The following is a 16,211-nucleotide window of genomic DNA, read 5'->3' on the forward strand; positions in this document are numbered from 1 at the left end:
TATTCACATAATATATGTCTTTATATATATGGATGCTATATATATTACTATCATATAATTTCCAATTACATAATGTAGATTATATTATTGTAATCATTTTATATATGGGGAAACAAGATAGAAGGTAAATGAGTACACTAAATTCATAAAGCTTATAAATGTCTAAGCTAGGATTTCTAAACAAGTGTTTCTGAATAATAATTCAAGGCTTGATCTATTATCCACATTCCTTTCTGTCCAATATTATGTTTATACTACCATGAGGAAAAGAGTTATTTTTTAATAAAATAATTTATTATTCATTTATTTAACTAAATAACATTAAATAAATAATAAGATATTATTTAAATGCCTCCTTTAAAAGTAATCTGAATCTTTCTTTTTAATGAATAATTTCTCAGCCTTTAAAAATTATTTATTTTCATTGATATGCTCATGTATATTTTTTAAGTTACAAAATTTCTTTCCACTCTCCTTTCCTACGCCTCTCCCCTCAGCATCAAACAGTAAGGTTGGCATCATACATGCATATTTTGATAAGCATATGAACAGATTAGTAATTTTCAGTATGAGGAATTAAGATTAAGGGAAAGTGATATATAAAGGGAAAGAGATATATAAGAGAAAGATGTTATAAAGTGTTCATCAACTTCTGAAGGGTTGTCTTTTTGTAAGTTTGTTTTGTTTTCTTTTGTTTTTCTTACTATGGATGGGTATAATATAGACCATAGCCAATCTAATATAATTGTTCTAGCTCAGTGGACTGCTGAGAGGAGCTGCTTCCATCAAGGTTGTTCATCTCACAATTTTGTTGGTGTGTGCATTGTTCTCTTGGTTCTATTCCCTTCACTCAGCATCAGATCCTGTAAGTCATTCCATGCTTCTCCAGAGTCTGATTCTTTTAAAAGAATACGATTCCATAGTGTTTAAGTACCATAAAGTGTTGAGCAATTCCAAAGTCATTGGGCATTCCCTTACTTTTCAATTCTTTGCCTCTAAAAAAAGAGCTGCTAAGAGTATTTTGGAACAAGTGGGACTATTTGGGGTTTTTTTTCCATAATTTCTTCTGGATATAGACCAAGAATTGGAATTGCTGGGTCAAAGGGCATGAGCAGTTTCCTTGCTCTATGGGCATAGTTTCCTATCGCTTGCCAGAATGGTTGGATTGGTTCACAACTCCACCAGAAATGCATCTATGTCCCAATCCTTCCACAACCTCCCCAACATTGATCATTTTCTCTTTTACTCATCTTGGCCAATGTGATAGCTGTTAGATGATGTCTTGTTGTATTAATTTTCATTTCTCCAATCAACAATGATTTGGAGCATTTTATATCATTATATTTAGCCTTCATTTCTTCATTTGAAAACTCTTTGTTCTTATCCTTTGACCATTTATCAATTGGAGCATACTTGTGACCTTATAAATTTGATGGAATACTCTATATATTTTAGAATTGTGACCTTCATCAGAACTCCTTGTTCTGAAGATTGTTTCCCAGCTTTGTGCTTTGCTCCTAATTCTGGCATCATTGATTTTATTAGTCCAATACTTTTTAATTTAATGTAGTCAAAATCATTCATGTTGTAGTTTATAATGTGCTCCAATTCTTCTTTGGTCATAAATTTATCACCATCCATAGTTCTGATAGAGTATTATTTGATTTATTAATTTGTCTATGGTATTGCTGTTTGTGTCTAAATTCTCTATCCATTTTTACCTTATTTGTATATATGGTGTGAAATGTGGATATATGTCTGATTTTTGCAATACTGATTTCTGGTTTGCCAAACAATTTTTTTCCAATATGGAGTTCTTATCTCAGAAACCTATTTCCTTGGGTTTGTGAAATAATAGATCTGTAGTCATTTTCTGTGGCATCTATAGTTCCTATCCTAATCCACTGATCCATTACTCTATTTCTTAACCAGTAGTAGGCAATTTTGATGACTGCCATTGTATAGTAAAGTTATATATCTGGTAGAACTAGATCACCTTTCTTTTTTTTTAATCATATACCTTGCTATTCTTGCTGTTTTCTTGATCCAGATGAATTTTGTTACTACTTTTTCTAGCTCTGTAAAGTAGTTATTTGGTAGTTTGATGGGCAATAGTTTCAAAATATCTCCAATTATAATTATAAGCATTTTTTTTTATCTTACCCCCTTTTCAAGTTCCCTCCACCAACAAACCTCCTCAAGAGCCAAAGTATCATACAAAGCCAAATCATTTCTTGAACTATTTGTACCCTTCCACCTCAGCTTATTTTCTCTCACCCTTTACCCTCCCCTCCCCATGCAGGATACTTAACCCAAGGGAAGTCTGGATTAACTCAAACAATAATCTCATTAATTTCAAGAATTTTAAAAATTGTTAAGTACTGGGAGGCTCTGGAGGACTCACCAGAGAACTTTACAAATTATTGTTAAGTTACAGATACACTGATTCAGGCAAAGTGTTAACCTTTTATGCACATAGCAGAATTATAGTGGGTCAGGATAATGAGAAACTTAAATTTAAAATTAATTCCCCTGGTTTTTTTTTTATCAGGGCTATTTGTCTCAAACCTAGTGAAGTCATCTTCGTCCTCTTTAATAGAGAGACAAGATCCAACTATTGCCATATGTTTTAAATCCAATCTCTTCAATTATATTTGGCCCATTAATTATCCCAAGAGAAGTAAAGTTCTCAAGAATTTGAATTGTTCTTCTTCCATTTTAGGGTTGTATTACAATTTGATGGTCTTAACCAATATTTGTTCTGTCTTTTTTTCTTCCTCTTTTCATATTTTTATGCAAATCTTGAGTCCTGTATTTTTTTAATTGAATTCTCTGTTCAGTTCTGATATTTTTGTCAGAAAATTGTGGAAGTCCTCTATTTTGTTGAACATACATCATTTTCTCTGACAGTACATGCTAAATTTTGTAGAGTAGAACATGCTGTGTTGTAATCCCAGGTCCTTTGCTCTCCAGTATATTGTATTCCAGGTCTTCCCATGCTCAATGTTTGACTGATAGGTCCTGTGACAGTCTGATTGTGTTTCTTTGTATTTGAATTGTTTTCTTTTTGCTGATTGCAATATTCTCTCTTTTATTTGAGAGTTTTAGATATTGTCTATAACAATCCTTTGAGTTTTTATCCTGGAGTCTCTTTCTGGAGCAGTCCTTTGGATTTTTTCCAATGATTATATTGCTTTCTTGTTCCAGTAGATTTGGATAATTCTCCCTTATATTTCCTGCATGCTGTTTTCCACGTACTTTTATTGATGCAGGCTTTCTGGTAGTCCAATGCTTCATAGATTGTCTCTTCTGGATCTATTTTCCAGGTCAGTTGTTTTCCATAAAAAGTACTTCACATTTTCTTCAGTTTTTTTTCAGTCTTTTTATTTTGTTAGATACAATCTTGTCTTCTCATAGATTCATTGGTTTCTATTTGTTCAATTCTAATTTTTAGGGTTTTATTTTCTTCAGCTAACTGTGTTTCCTTTTTAAAAGTGTTGAATTCTCTGGTCAATTTTTTTCATAATTTTCTGCATGATTCTCATTCCTTTTTCCCATTTTTCTTCTTCCTCTCCAATTTGATTTTTAATTTTTTTAATCTCTTCAATGAACTTCCTTTTTTAACTGTTCTTCATTGTTTTAGCTCTGCTTCTGGGGTATTGGTATTAAAAAATCCAAATTTTGTTTGTTTTGGGTTTTTTGTTTTTTTTTTTTGCTGGGGTTAGTGTTTGATCCTGGCTTATCATTGACCAAGATGTTACCTATGCAGTCCAGGCCTTTTCTTTGCAGAGGTTTCTTTCCTCCTTTATGTCCAGGTTCTGAGTTCTCCAGGTTTTGTTCCTGACACAGTCCTTCCTTTTATGCCAATGTTCTCTGCACTCAGAATTTGTTTGGTATTAGTATCCTCCCATCTGACTTACTATCTAGCTTCCAGGACTCCTACTGTTGTCAAACTTTTGGGACTTGGACTGCACTGTGGCTAAAAGTCTCATGTTGGCTTTCCCTGCTCTCCTTCCCCTTGGACTTTACTTCTCCTTTTTCTACTGAGGAGAAAGAGCTTTACTAAAGATTCTCCACAATGTCTAGCACTGAAAACTTCTTTAAATTTCTTGGTGGGATCTTTATCTTGTATGTCAGAAGAGAGGCATGATTTATCTTTTGTAGGTAAAAGATCGAGGAGTAGCTATATGTTAGCTTCAAACCACCATCTTGACTTCACCCCAGAATTCCACAGCCATGGTATTTCAACTAAATTTCTGTTTTCTTTCTAAGACTACTTATAGCTTTATAAATGCCAGATTTTACAGTTACAAATTTTGTCTTTTTCTTTTCTTTGATGATCACTAAGTAGAGACAAAAATTAAAGGAAAAGGTCTCAAATAAAACTTTCCAAAGCATTTTATAAAGAAACAAACTATTAACATCATCTCTCAGAAGAACTACTATGTCCTCTTTCTTTTGCATGCATTACATTGTTTTATTTTTAAATCTAATTTTTATTTATTTTTCAGTTATATTTAAAAAACAATATTGGCTGTTTTAAGATGATGAATCCTGAAATTATCTCCCTTTCTCCTTTCCCTTCCTGTTCCTTGAAAAGCAAGTGATTTGATATGGTCTATATATGTGCAATCATGGAAACCATATTTCTATATTACTAATGATGTAAAAGAAAAAAAAGACCAAAAAAGTTCATCAAGAAAATGAAAAAGTAATTGGGGACTTCTGAGGCAAAGGCATGATGGTGTTGTGAAGATAGAATGCTCTTGGAGCATTCCCCTACACCAATTTAAATAATGTCTCTACATAGACAAAGAAGCTAGATTCCACCAAAATAACAAAAAAGATTAAAACAAGTTTTGAATTGTAGACATCGTGGAGCATCATAAATGAAGGACTATCTCTTTCGGACAAAAACAGAAGTAAATTCCAGTTAGGTAGGAGATCCTAAAAGCCTGTGGGAGGCTTCTAGGCAGAGTGTAGCTCAGGTTTCAATAGCTAGACAGCAGTCCTGGTACCAGCAGCTAGACAGCAAGTCAGCAGGGAGTTTCCAATCTCCAGACAAATTCTGAACCATGGGAAAACTGGGGAATCAGGCAGGACTGAAAAATCTACAATATAGGAAGGACTTGTATATAAATGAGGAACCAAACCTCTCCATAGGCAAGGTTTGGTCTGCACAGACAAGATTTTAGTAAGTTGAAAACCAGGATCATCCCCTTGTCCCCTAAAGCTCAGAACTATACTCCTTAAAAAATAGAAAAAGTGCTAACCATAGTAAGATACTATTCAGATATATATGTTTAAAATGCCATCTAAGAAGAGAAAAGCAGTATCAAATTACCTATATGGAAAGTCTCAAAGGAGTTTATGCATTGGAATTGAATCCAAATCTCATGAAAGCACTTACAAAAGATTTTAAAAATCAGTGGAATAGACTAGGTGAACTAGCAGGAAATTATTATAATAATTAATCTGTTTGATAAACCAAAATATTAGTTATTGGGATAAGAACTCTCTGCTTGATTAAAAATTGTTGGGAAATTGTAAGTTAATATGAAAAAAATCAATTAGACTAACACCTTGTTCCCTATACCAAGATAAGGTCAAAATGCATACAGGATTTAGAGGGAAAAAACAATATTATAAGCAAACTAGGAGATCAAGGAATAGTTTACTTGTCATATCTATGGAAAGGGAAACAGTGTATGACCAAGGAAGAGATGGAGAACATCATTAAAAACTAACTATATTATATCAATTACATTTAATTAAAAACTTTTTCCATAGACAAAACCACTGAAACCAGGATCAAAAGAAATGTAGTAAATTGGGAAACATTTTTTACAACTAGTAATACTGACAAAGGACTGATTTCTAAACTATACAGAGAATTGAGTCAATTAAAAAACAAGCCATTATCCAATTGTCAAATGGTTAAAAATAGCAAATGCAATTTACAGATGAGGAAATCAAAGCAATCCATAGTTATGTGAAAAATTGCTCTAAATCATTACTCTTTAGAAAAATGCACATTAAAGCATCTCTGAGGTACCACCTCACACCTCTCAGACGTGACCAGAAAGGATAATGAATGAACAATGTTGGAAGGGATGTGGGAAATCTGGGACACTAATACATTGTTGGTGGAGCTGTGAACTCATCCAAAATTTCTGGAGTGCAATTTGGAATTATGCCCAAAGGGAAACAAAAATGTGCATACCCTTTGATGCAGCAATGTCACTGCTGTGTCTATAAGTGATTATGAAAAAAGATTAAAAAACATCACTTGTATAAAAATATTCATAGTTGCCCTGTTTATGATGGCACAGAATTAGAAATCGAGTGAATGTCTATCAATTGCAGAATGGCTTAACAAACTTTTGTATATGTATGTCATGGAACACTATTGTTCTATTAGAAACCAGGAGGAATGGGAATTCAGGGAGCCTGGAAGGATCTGCATGAACTGATGCTGAGGGAGATGAGCAGAACCAGAAGAACATTGTATATCCTAACAGCAACATGAGGGTTAGTATCAACTTAAATCAACTTTCTCATTGCATCACTGCAACAATCAAGCACAGTTAAGGGATATGTATTATGGAGAATACCATCTGTATCCAGAGAAAGTATTGTGGAGTTTGAACAAAGACTAAAGACTATTGCCTTTAATGTTTTTTTTAAAAAAAGGTTATCTTTTTATGTAATTTTGCTATCTCATTTACATTATTTTTTCTTTCTTAAGAAATGATTTCTCTCTCATCACAATCAACTTAGATCAAAGTATACCATGGAAACAATACAAGGACTAACAAACTGCCTTCTGTGGTGGTGGGGGGAGAGAAACAAGATTAGGGAAAAATTGTGGATTTTAAAATAAATAAATAAATAAAGTTAAAAGTTAAAAATAGAGTTAGTTACATTCTAGATAAATTGATAGAACAAGAATTATTCTATCAGATCTGTGGAAAGGGGATCAATTTATGACCAAACAAGAATTAGAGGTTATTATAAATTGCAAAATGATTGATTTTAACATATTAAATTAAAATGTTTTCCATTAATAAAATCAATGCTGTCAAAATTAGAAGGAAAGCAGAAAGCTTGGAAACAATCTTCACAAACAGGATTTTTGATTCAAGTCTCATTTCTAACATATGTAGAGAATTGTATCAAGTTTATATAGTCATAAGTCATTTCCCAATTGATAAATGGTCAAAGGATATGAATATCTATATCTCTATTTATATCTATCTATCTATCTATCTATCTATCTATCTATCTAAATATATATGAAAAAATGCTCCAAGTCATTATTGATCTATTGAGTATAGAAATGCAAATTAAAACAAAAATGAAGTATGATCCCACACCTATCATATTGACCAACATGAGATAAAGGTAAAATCATCAATGTTGGAAAGGTTGTGTGAGGATTGGGACATTGATACACTCACTGCTGGTGAAATTGTGAATGGATCCAAATTATGAATGGAGAGCAATATGGAACTATTCCCAAAGAGCAATAAAGGTGTTTATAAGTTTTGATCCAGAAATTCCAATTCTATCTCTATATCTAGAAGAAATTATCAAAAGGGGAAAAAAGGGAAGAGTCCTACATGTTTCAAAATATGATAGCAGTCCTTTTTGTATTGTCAAAAAATTGGAAATTGAGGGTATACCCATCTATTGGGAAATGACTAAACAAGTTCTGGTACATGAATACTATGGAATACTATTGTTCTATAAGAAGCTATAAATGGTCAGACTCCAGAGAAGCATGGAATCACTTTTGGGATCTGAGGCTGAGGGAATGGAAAAGAACCAGGAGAAGAATGCACACACCAACAACAACACTATGAGATGAACAACTTTGAGGGGAGCAGCTATTCTCAGCAGTTCAGAGAGCTAGAACAACCATATTAGAGTGGCTATGGACTATATTATCCCCATCCAGAGGAAGAAAAATAAAAGAAAACAAAATAAAACTTACAAACACACAAACACACACACACACACACACAGAAAACAACCCTTTTGAATCTCAAGAACACTTTATAAAAATTATCTGTCATGTATATCTTTCCCTTAATCCTACTTCATCATACCAAAAATAATTAATACTAATCTGTAAACATATTTATTAAAATATATATGTACAATGCTACCCTGACTGTTAGCAGTTTAGGTTAGGTGTATGGGAAGGGAGGGTGGAAGGATATTTATTAACTTGAATATATGAAAGTGGCAATGGATGAAAACAAATAAATAAATAAATAAACAAATAAATGAAAAACAAATAAAAACAAGATCTTATACAGTCAAAAAAGGGGGCAATACCAAAATCACAAAATATTAGCATGTCCTATGAGAAAGACCCTGAAAAGCATGAGTCGCCCTCACTGGTTTTTGAAAGAATGAAGAAGAATTCAGGAATGTATGCTCAGGATCCTGTAGCCCAAGGAATGTTAAAAGTTAATTTTCTTACTAGAGCTTGGCCAGAAATAAACAGAAAGTTACAAAAGATTGAGAGGTGGGATAAGAGAACTTTGGAAATATTGCTCAGAGGAGTACAAGAAGTTTATGTCTGGAGGGAAGATGAGAAGCAAAAACAAAAAGTTCAAATTTTGCTTCAGTTTAGTTAAAGAGATTATGAAAAATTCAGGAAAAAAAGGGAAGGAGTGAGTTCTCCAAAAATCAGAACCAAAGGAGGAATGAGTGAAACGTGCACCTTTGAAATGTGCACCCAAGCACCTGCTATTGCCTTGAGAATGAGCCTAGCCGCGGGCTTACCTCTCTCCGAGGTCTTCGGGTGCACTCCGGCTTCCGCCCTGGGGGATGGGAAGGAAGTTCACAGCCACACACGAGCCTGGTTTACAACAGCAGCATCTTTATTCATGAACAGCAGAAAATGGCCCCCCGAACTTTTGCACAGCGCTCTTTTATCCAGTAACCCTTTCTTCCCGGGGTACATGCTCCTCCCAAGTTCCAACCCATGGGCGGAGCCACATCCTGTTAGCGAAGCCGTCCCAGTACCCTATAAGATACCTTACAAGGCAGGTTCAGACTTCCAGGGGTCTCACGGCCCAGGTCATATGACCTTCATGGGTGGCCCCGGTCCAGAGCTTCCCCTTACAATTCCCCCTTTTCGTTAACAACAGGGGGGGTAAAAGGTGACAAAGGAAAAAAGGTCTCCTTTGAATCGTTCCAGGGTTATCTTAAGAAAGGACAAAAGGCATAGGGTCAGTCCAAGATAGAGCTTTCAGCCATGGTGGAGAGGGGATGAAAGCCCAATACTTTTGATCAGTAACCATCATTCCAATTGTCACGCCTAAGTTGGCGAACAGCATCGTCAAACCCAATGTCATTTCAGTCCTTTTTCTGCACACCTGTAGCCTCCTTTCTCGTCTCAGTCTTGCTCGTATCAGTCCTCTCTGTCCTCTCCTTGTCTTTCTGCGCCGTAGTGACTTCTCGGACCCATTTGATTGGCACCCAGACTTCTTCTCCATCTGGTCCATCTTCGGGCTGTATGGATAGAAAACCCTGTCCTCTGAATCGTACTATTCCAGGGCCATGCCAAACACCCTCATGATCTTTCCAGTACACTTTTGTGCCTGGAATACATATAGTAGGGGGTGTGTGAGATTTTTGCCATATCTGTGCCCTGAGACTGTGGATGAGTAAAAAAGACCATGGCAGGAACCAAACCCTCCCTCAGAAATGGATAAAAAATTATGGGTATAGAGGGCTTGTGCCAGGCGTGCCTGCAGAGAATTCTTTATGCCCGGGGAAAATTCCCCCTTTTTGTTTTTCAAGAAGGGTCTTTATAGACCTGTTGGCACGTTCTAACTATGGCTTGGCCAGTAGGATTATAGGGAATACCAGTGATATGTCTTATAGAAAATTCAGAGCAAAACTGTGTAAAGGCATGTGATTTATAGGCTGGACCATTATCAGTTTTTATAGATTCGGGAACCCCGAAAGAGGAAAAACAAGTAAGAAGATGGATAATAACTGACCCTCACTGTCTCCTTAGGTTGGACAGTGGCCATAATGAATTTGGAGTATGTGTCCACACATACATGTATCAAATATCTAGTATAGTGGGTTACATCCATTTGCCAGAGTGCATTAGGGTAGGCACCCCTGGGGGTTAACAGCCATTTCCTTAGGTTTGGGAAAAAAAGGGACACAGGCAGAGCATCTTTTTACTATAGCTCTGGCCTGCTCTCGAGAAAGGCCAAAGAGATGTCTTAATGATCTGGCAGATAAGTGGTATTTAGAATGTGCCATAGAGGCTTCCTTCTGCAACGGGCAAAGTAAAGCTTTGTCAACGACGTCATTTCTCTGCAAAAATAGGACCAGAGGAGGACACATGTGAAACGGACATGAAGAACATAGACAGGAGAGGTCCTTTGCAATAGTAAGGTCTGAACTTTGTAGAGCAGAGGGGAAATAGCAGAAGAGCGAAGATTGAGCTGAGCTTCAGGAAGATTGTGAAGAGAAATAGCACAGTAGAGGCTATCTGTGATAAGATTAAAGGGTTCATGTTGTAATAGTTGTAGAGCAAAGATTATAGCTTGAAGTTCATTTTTTTCTGAGCAGAAGAATATTCAGTTGGGAAAACTTTCAAGATTTTTCTGGAAGGAACATAGACAGCTGCCCGGTTCTTTTTTTGTAGCATCAGTAAAAACATTAGGGCCTTCCACAGGGGACAGAGCTATAACAGATGGGGGACGTGACAGTGGAAGTAAAGTCCATCCCCGAAGGGGAGGTGGTAAAGGAAGCGAAACAACAAAGCAAAGGCAGAGTAGAGAAGCCCACTCGGGGATTTCTTCTGAAAACGAGCGTAAAGAAAGCTCCGAAGCAGCAAGATTTAGAACAGGATATCGACCATACAAGAGTAAGGAACGTTCTGCAATAGAGAGGAAAAAGTTGGCTAGCATTTTCCATTTATTTGGTAAAATGCGTTTTTTGTTTCTCAGGATAGAGCCACTCCAACCACCCCATGCATTTGGTATAGACAGCCAATCGGGGTATCATCCATTAAAATGGTGGGCATATATGGGCTCTTTTGGATCCTGTAGAACCACAACCGATGTAATTTTTTCTAAAAATACTATCCATCTGTTTTTTGGCCAAAGGAGTCAAACTCCTAGGGGAATTCAGTGATGAGTCCCCTCATCAAGATATCATAAAGAGGATGCATCTGGGAATCTGGAATAGGAATCTACTGAGCGCATCCATATGTATAGCTCCTATTAATTTTTGAAAATCATTTAAGGTTTTCAGTCCCTTTAAATCTATTTTTGGAGAAACACGGGTGACAATGTTTCCCTCTAATATATGCCCTAGGTAATTGTACGGTTGTGTAAGTTGAATTTTTTCTGGCGCCACCTGTAGTCCGTTATGAGCTGTAGAGCATCAGTAACCCTTTGTAATATTTGCAATGTTTGTTGGCGTTGGGGAGCAGCTATAAGTACATCATCCATATAATGTATGATTGTAACCTGTGGCTCTGAATCTCTTATAGGTTTTTAAAATATTATGGACATATTGTTGGCACAAGGTGGGGCTATTAGCCATCCCCTGGGGAAGGACACAAAATTGGTATCTTTCAAAGGGTTCTTGGAGATTTCTAGAAGGGACTGAAAAAGCAAATTTATCTCTATCTGAAGGATGGACAGGTATGCTATAAAAACAATCTTTTATATCAATCACAGCCAGGTGAGAATCCTTCGGTATGGCTGTGGGGCTGGGCAGTCCTGGTTGTAAAGGACCCATAAGTACCATAGCTTCATTGACTTTTCTAAGATCAATGAGCATCCTCCATTTGCCTGTTTTCTTTTTTATAACAAATAAAGGTGAATTATAAGGACTTAAAGAGGGTTCTATTCTCTTAGACTGAAGTAATTCTGCTACTATATCTTTTAAAGCAGTGAGCTTTTCAGGCGTTAAGGGCCATTGATCAACCCACACAGGGGTTTCTGTTTTCCATTGGATAGGGGGACAGCTCACTTGTTCAATGACCCCAACAAGTTTAAATGTTCAGGGGTGGTCACATGCAAATTTAGTGCTGAAATGAGGTCTCTTCCCCATAGTGCATAGGACAATCCTGTAATTTGCAATGGTTTAAAAAGTCCTGAATGTCCTAGACAAAACCACTGTAGATATCTTGCAGATCGCAGGGCACCTTGGCTGCCTCCCACCCCCAAAATTGTTATTGGATCTGCTAGAGTCAGCCAATCACCCCATTGATCTATATTGATACAAGAATTATCTGCCCCTGTATCTATCATCCCCACGACCTTTTTTCCCTGTACCATTACTTCTAACATAGGTCTTGCCAACTCTATCTTTGTACACCAATTGATATTTACTTCATGCCCGCCTTGTAATCTTGTCCCCTTGGCTATAGGTTTCCCTGGGTCAATCGGAATTGGGATATTATGTAAGTTTGAAACAAGAATAGTCTTCTTATTAGCCAGAATAACTTGAGAAGGGACATTTAGGAGGTGGTTAGTTTCCAAACCAGTTACCAATCTATCATAAGGTTGTCCCTCTATTTCTATTTCCTTATGAGAGTACGGTTCCGTGAGAAGGGTTGTGTGACTACTAGGGTATATAAAGGTCATTGAGTCTTGCTTTATATGTTTCACTGTGTTACTAGTGTCTTTGCAATCGGGTTTGAGAGTCCTGGTTCCCAGTACCTTGTGCCCTGTGCCTCGTGCCCTGGTCCTCTATTGTGTTTGTTGTGCGGGGCCTCTCTTGTGAAAAGGGAGGCCCCTCCCCCCGTTTCCCTGAAGGGTCCCCTTCTTTGCTCGGCAATCTTTTGCAATATGTCCCACCTTGCCACAGTAAAAACATCTAATAGGCCTTTTCACTTTGCATTGTCCTTTGAAATGCCCAAGTTGGCCACATTGAAAACATCTTTTTTGAGTAACTACCATAACACTCTTCACTGTGTTAGCCAATTCAGCAATGGCACTTTGTGAAGTGTTAGCCGTGTTGGCCAATTCAGCAATAGCACCTTGCATAGCTTGTACAGGATCATTGATGGGGGCATCTATCAATTTATCCAATAGTTGATCTATAGTCGCATCCTTTCCTAAATTCCCAATAAGTTGCTGATATGCGGGCCTTAATCCCTCTCTAACCAATTGAGTAGTAAGCATTTCAGCCCCCGGTCCTGTGCCCATGGTTCTTTTTACTGTTTCAATGACCCTGCTTAAGAAATCTGCAGGGTTCTCGTTTGGCCTTTGTTTCAAATTTGAAAACTTTTCCCTCATTTTCCCCGGAGGATCCAGGCGAGACAAGGCCTGTGACCATATATATGTAACAGCATCCCTAAGAGGTTTGTCATAATTTATTTGTTGGTCAGGGTTAGAAAAGGGACCTTCACCCATGGCCAGATCAAAATTGCGCTGTTCCTGCCCAGGGACGTGCATTCCCTTCAGATATTTTTCACACTCCCTACGAACAAGTACTACATATGTAACATACTGTCCGGGGGATAAGACTGCAGACATAATTTCCTTCCAATCATTTGGAGTCCAAGGAGTAGTCATGGTAGCATTAGTAATTAACTGCCTAACATAAGGAGAAGCAGGACCATACTCATTAACAGCTCTCTTTATCTCTTTAATCAGTAGGAATGGTAGTGGTTTGTGTTCAGCTATTTCATTCCCTTGGGGGTCATAGCTAATCTCCAAGGGACATAAAACTGGCGGAAAGCCCCACTCTTCCAAATCTGGTCTCTCTCCTTTTTCAACTGCTACTCTAAGGCTCTTTTTCAAAACACTCTCAGGTTCTGTCATAGTAGGCTTCATAGAAAATGTTAGTTTCTGAGTACTCTTAGGTTCTGTCTTAACTGGTTTCGCGGAAAATGTCAGATAAGTTCTCCCTTTCGAAGAGGTGCCTGAACCAAGGGGAGTTGGATGAAAAAGGGAATTAGAAGTAGGGAGAGGCGCATCCCTTATCTGTAAAGAAGTAGAAGTTCTCACTGGAGCAATAATATTTTCGCTCACTAGATGGCGCTCCGACCCTAAGTTTACATTCTTTAATTGGGTCTCCGCCTCTTTCTCCGACCCTGAGTTTACATTCTTTAATTGGGTCTCTGCCTCTTTCTCCGACCTTGAGTTTACATTCTTTAATTGGGTCTCTGCCTCTTTGTACTCCCTGTGCCATGATCCCACTTCCTCCCCCAGGTTTTTCCCACGGGAACGCAACTGTTCCCCATGCAGTCTCGAGCCCCCACTATGGGCCATATCCTCCCTGAAAACTGTTTTAGATCTATCAAAACAGGCTATCTCTTCTCTGGGAGTTCTCTCACTGTCCTGAGTCCGCTGCAACTCCTTCCAGGGGTATAACTGAGTCTCTTTCTCTTCTACCTCTTCATAACTACACTCAGATTGATCATCTCTTTCTGACCCACGCAAGGAAGGTCCTACCTGGCATGAGCATGGCACTTTCACCTTTATTTCTTCTGGTTCTTCTAACAATGTGCTAATGACTTTATAGAATTTAAAGTCCATGGGGGTAACAAATTCAGGTTCAGCCTGGTGATATGAGCTCATTTGCTGTCCTACTGCCCTCCAACCTTTGCCATCAATTCCCGAATGTTCCACCCATGGGGAAATAACAAATAACTTTTCCACAAATTCCTTGCATTGCCTTAGGTGGGGTTTTAACCCATTCTTTTTACATAATTTGTACAGTTTGCAAGCTAAAACTCCCTTTTCTTCAGGCTCCACCACCGGAAGACTAATATTCTTCCCCATCTTGAATATATATTCAAGACTGTGTGTGGCTCCTCTTAACTAGACCAGCTAGCTAAGGTCGGCTACGACTCAGATTCTCCTCAGCATGCAGTGCTTTCGGGTCCCTGTGCGGGCGCCATGTGAAACGTGCACCTTTGAAATGTGCACCCAAGCACCTGCTATTGCCTTGAGAATGAGCCTAGCCGCGGGCTTACCTCTCTCCGAGGTCTTCGGGTGCACTCCGGCTTCCGCCCTGGGGGATGGGAAGGAAGTTCACAGCCACACACGAGCCTGGTTTACAACAGCAGCATCTTTATTCATGAACAGCAGAAAATGGCCCCCCGAACTTTTGCACAGCGCTCTTTTATCCAGTAACCCTTTCTTCCCGGGGTACATGCTCCTCCCAAGTTCCAACCCATGGGCGGAGCCACATCCTGTTAGCGAAGCCGTCCCAGTACCCTATAAGATACCTTACAAGGCAGGTTCAGACTTCCAGGGGTCTCACGGCCCAGGTCATATGACCTTCATGGGTGGCCCCGGTCCAGAGCTTCCCCTTACAAATGAGAATTGAGAAAATGGTTAGATATGAATAGGGAACAGATTCCCATTAGTGGAAAGGTAGAGTCACTTGCATCTCTCTGGAAAATCAAGATCAGAATCAAAAGATTTAGAGCATGATTGTTTAGAATTTGTAGATTAACAGACCAAAATCAGACCAAATCTAAGAGATGTTCCCTTAACTACAGGTAGAAAATTACTTATAGATGGTTACTCAATAGTAATGGATAGTAGAAAACATAGTAGATTTGCTATTTGTAAATAGGGAGATTCATCAACTTATGGAAGGAGACTCCCAACCACCAAATCAATCATTACAAACCTGAGAGTTATATGCATTAAATGAAGCCCTGAAGTAATAAAAAGGGATAGAATGCACAATCTCTACAAATTCCAAGTACATTTATGGAGTTGTCCATAGTTTTGGGAAGATTTGGGAAGAGGAATGATGAATAGTAAGGGAAAGGAGCTTGTTCCCAAAATCCTAATCAGTTGTTTGGTTATTCTTGTCCTTTGTTGTTGAAGAAGACCAAAATGACATCACTGCATTTGAGGTAGATTACAGTGTGCCTGACTGTGACTGATCAGACCAATATGAGGTCAGTGTGCGCTACCATAAACTGGGCACAAATAAGTCCAAGTGAACATCTGAGCTGGGTACTTTGATTTTATAAGGCTAGAAAGCTTGCTGCTATCTGAGGAAATTGCCATGGTCCATATTACAGGGCATCATAAAGGAAAAAAGTTGGGCTTATATTGCAGTATGGGAAGCAACAGACAGAGAATCTGCATGTTAAATATTCTCCTTAATCCCCCCCTTCCCTGAGGTTTAAATTTATCCAATATTTACAAAGAGTAAGAAAGAGAATCTTGAAAAACTGAGAGCTGGAA

The 16,211-nt window shown here is 37.9% G+C and overlaps 1 long non-coding RNA gene across 1 annotated transcript; it reads right to left on the reverse strand.

The window, feature by feature from the left end:
• Positions 1–9,193: 9,193 nt before the first annotated feature.
• LOC141491890 (uncharacterized) lies at positions 9,194–15,320 on the reverse strand. Its single transcript, XR_012469796.1, has 3 exons — positions 15,233–15,320; positions 14,978–15,053; positions 9,194–9,546 (listed from the first exon to the last, which is right to left on the reverse strand). It is a non-coding gene; the product is annotated as an uncharacterized LOC141491890 (long non-coding RNA).
• Positions 15,321–16,211: the final 891 nt, after the last annotated feature.

This window comes from Macrotis lagotis, chromosome 6 (genome assembly GCF_037893015.1).
Source record: "Macrotis lagotis isolate mMagLag1 chromosome 6, bilby.v1.9.chrom.fasta, whole genome shotgun sequence".
NCBI lineage: Eukaryota > Metazoa > Chordata > Mammalia > Peramelemorphia > Peramelidae > Macrotis > Macrotis lagotis.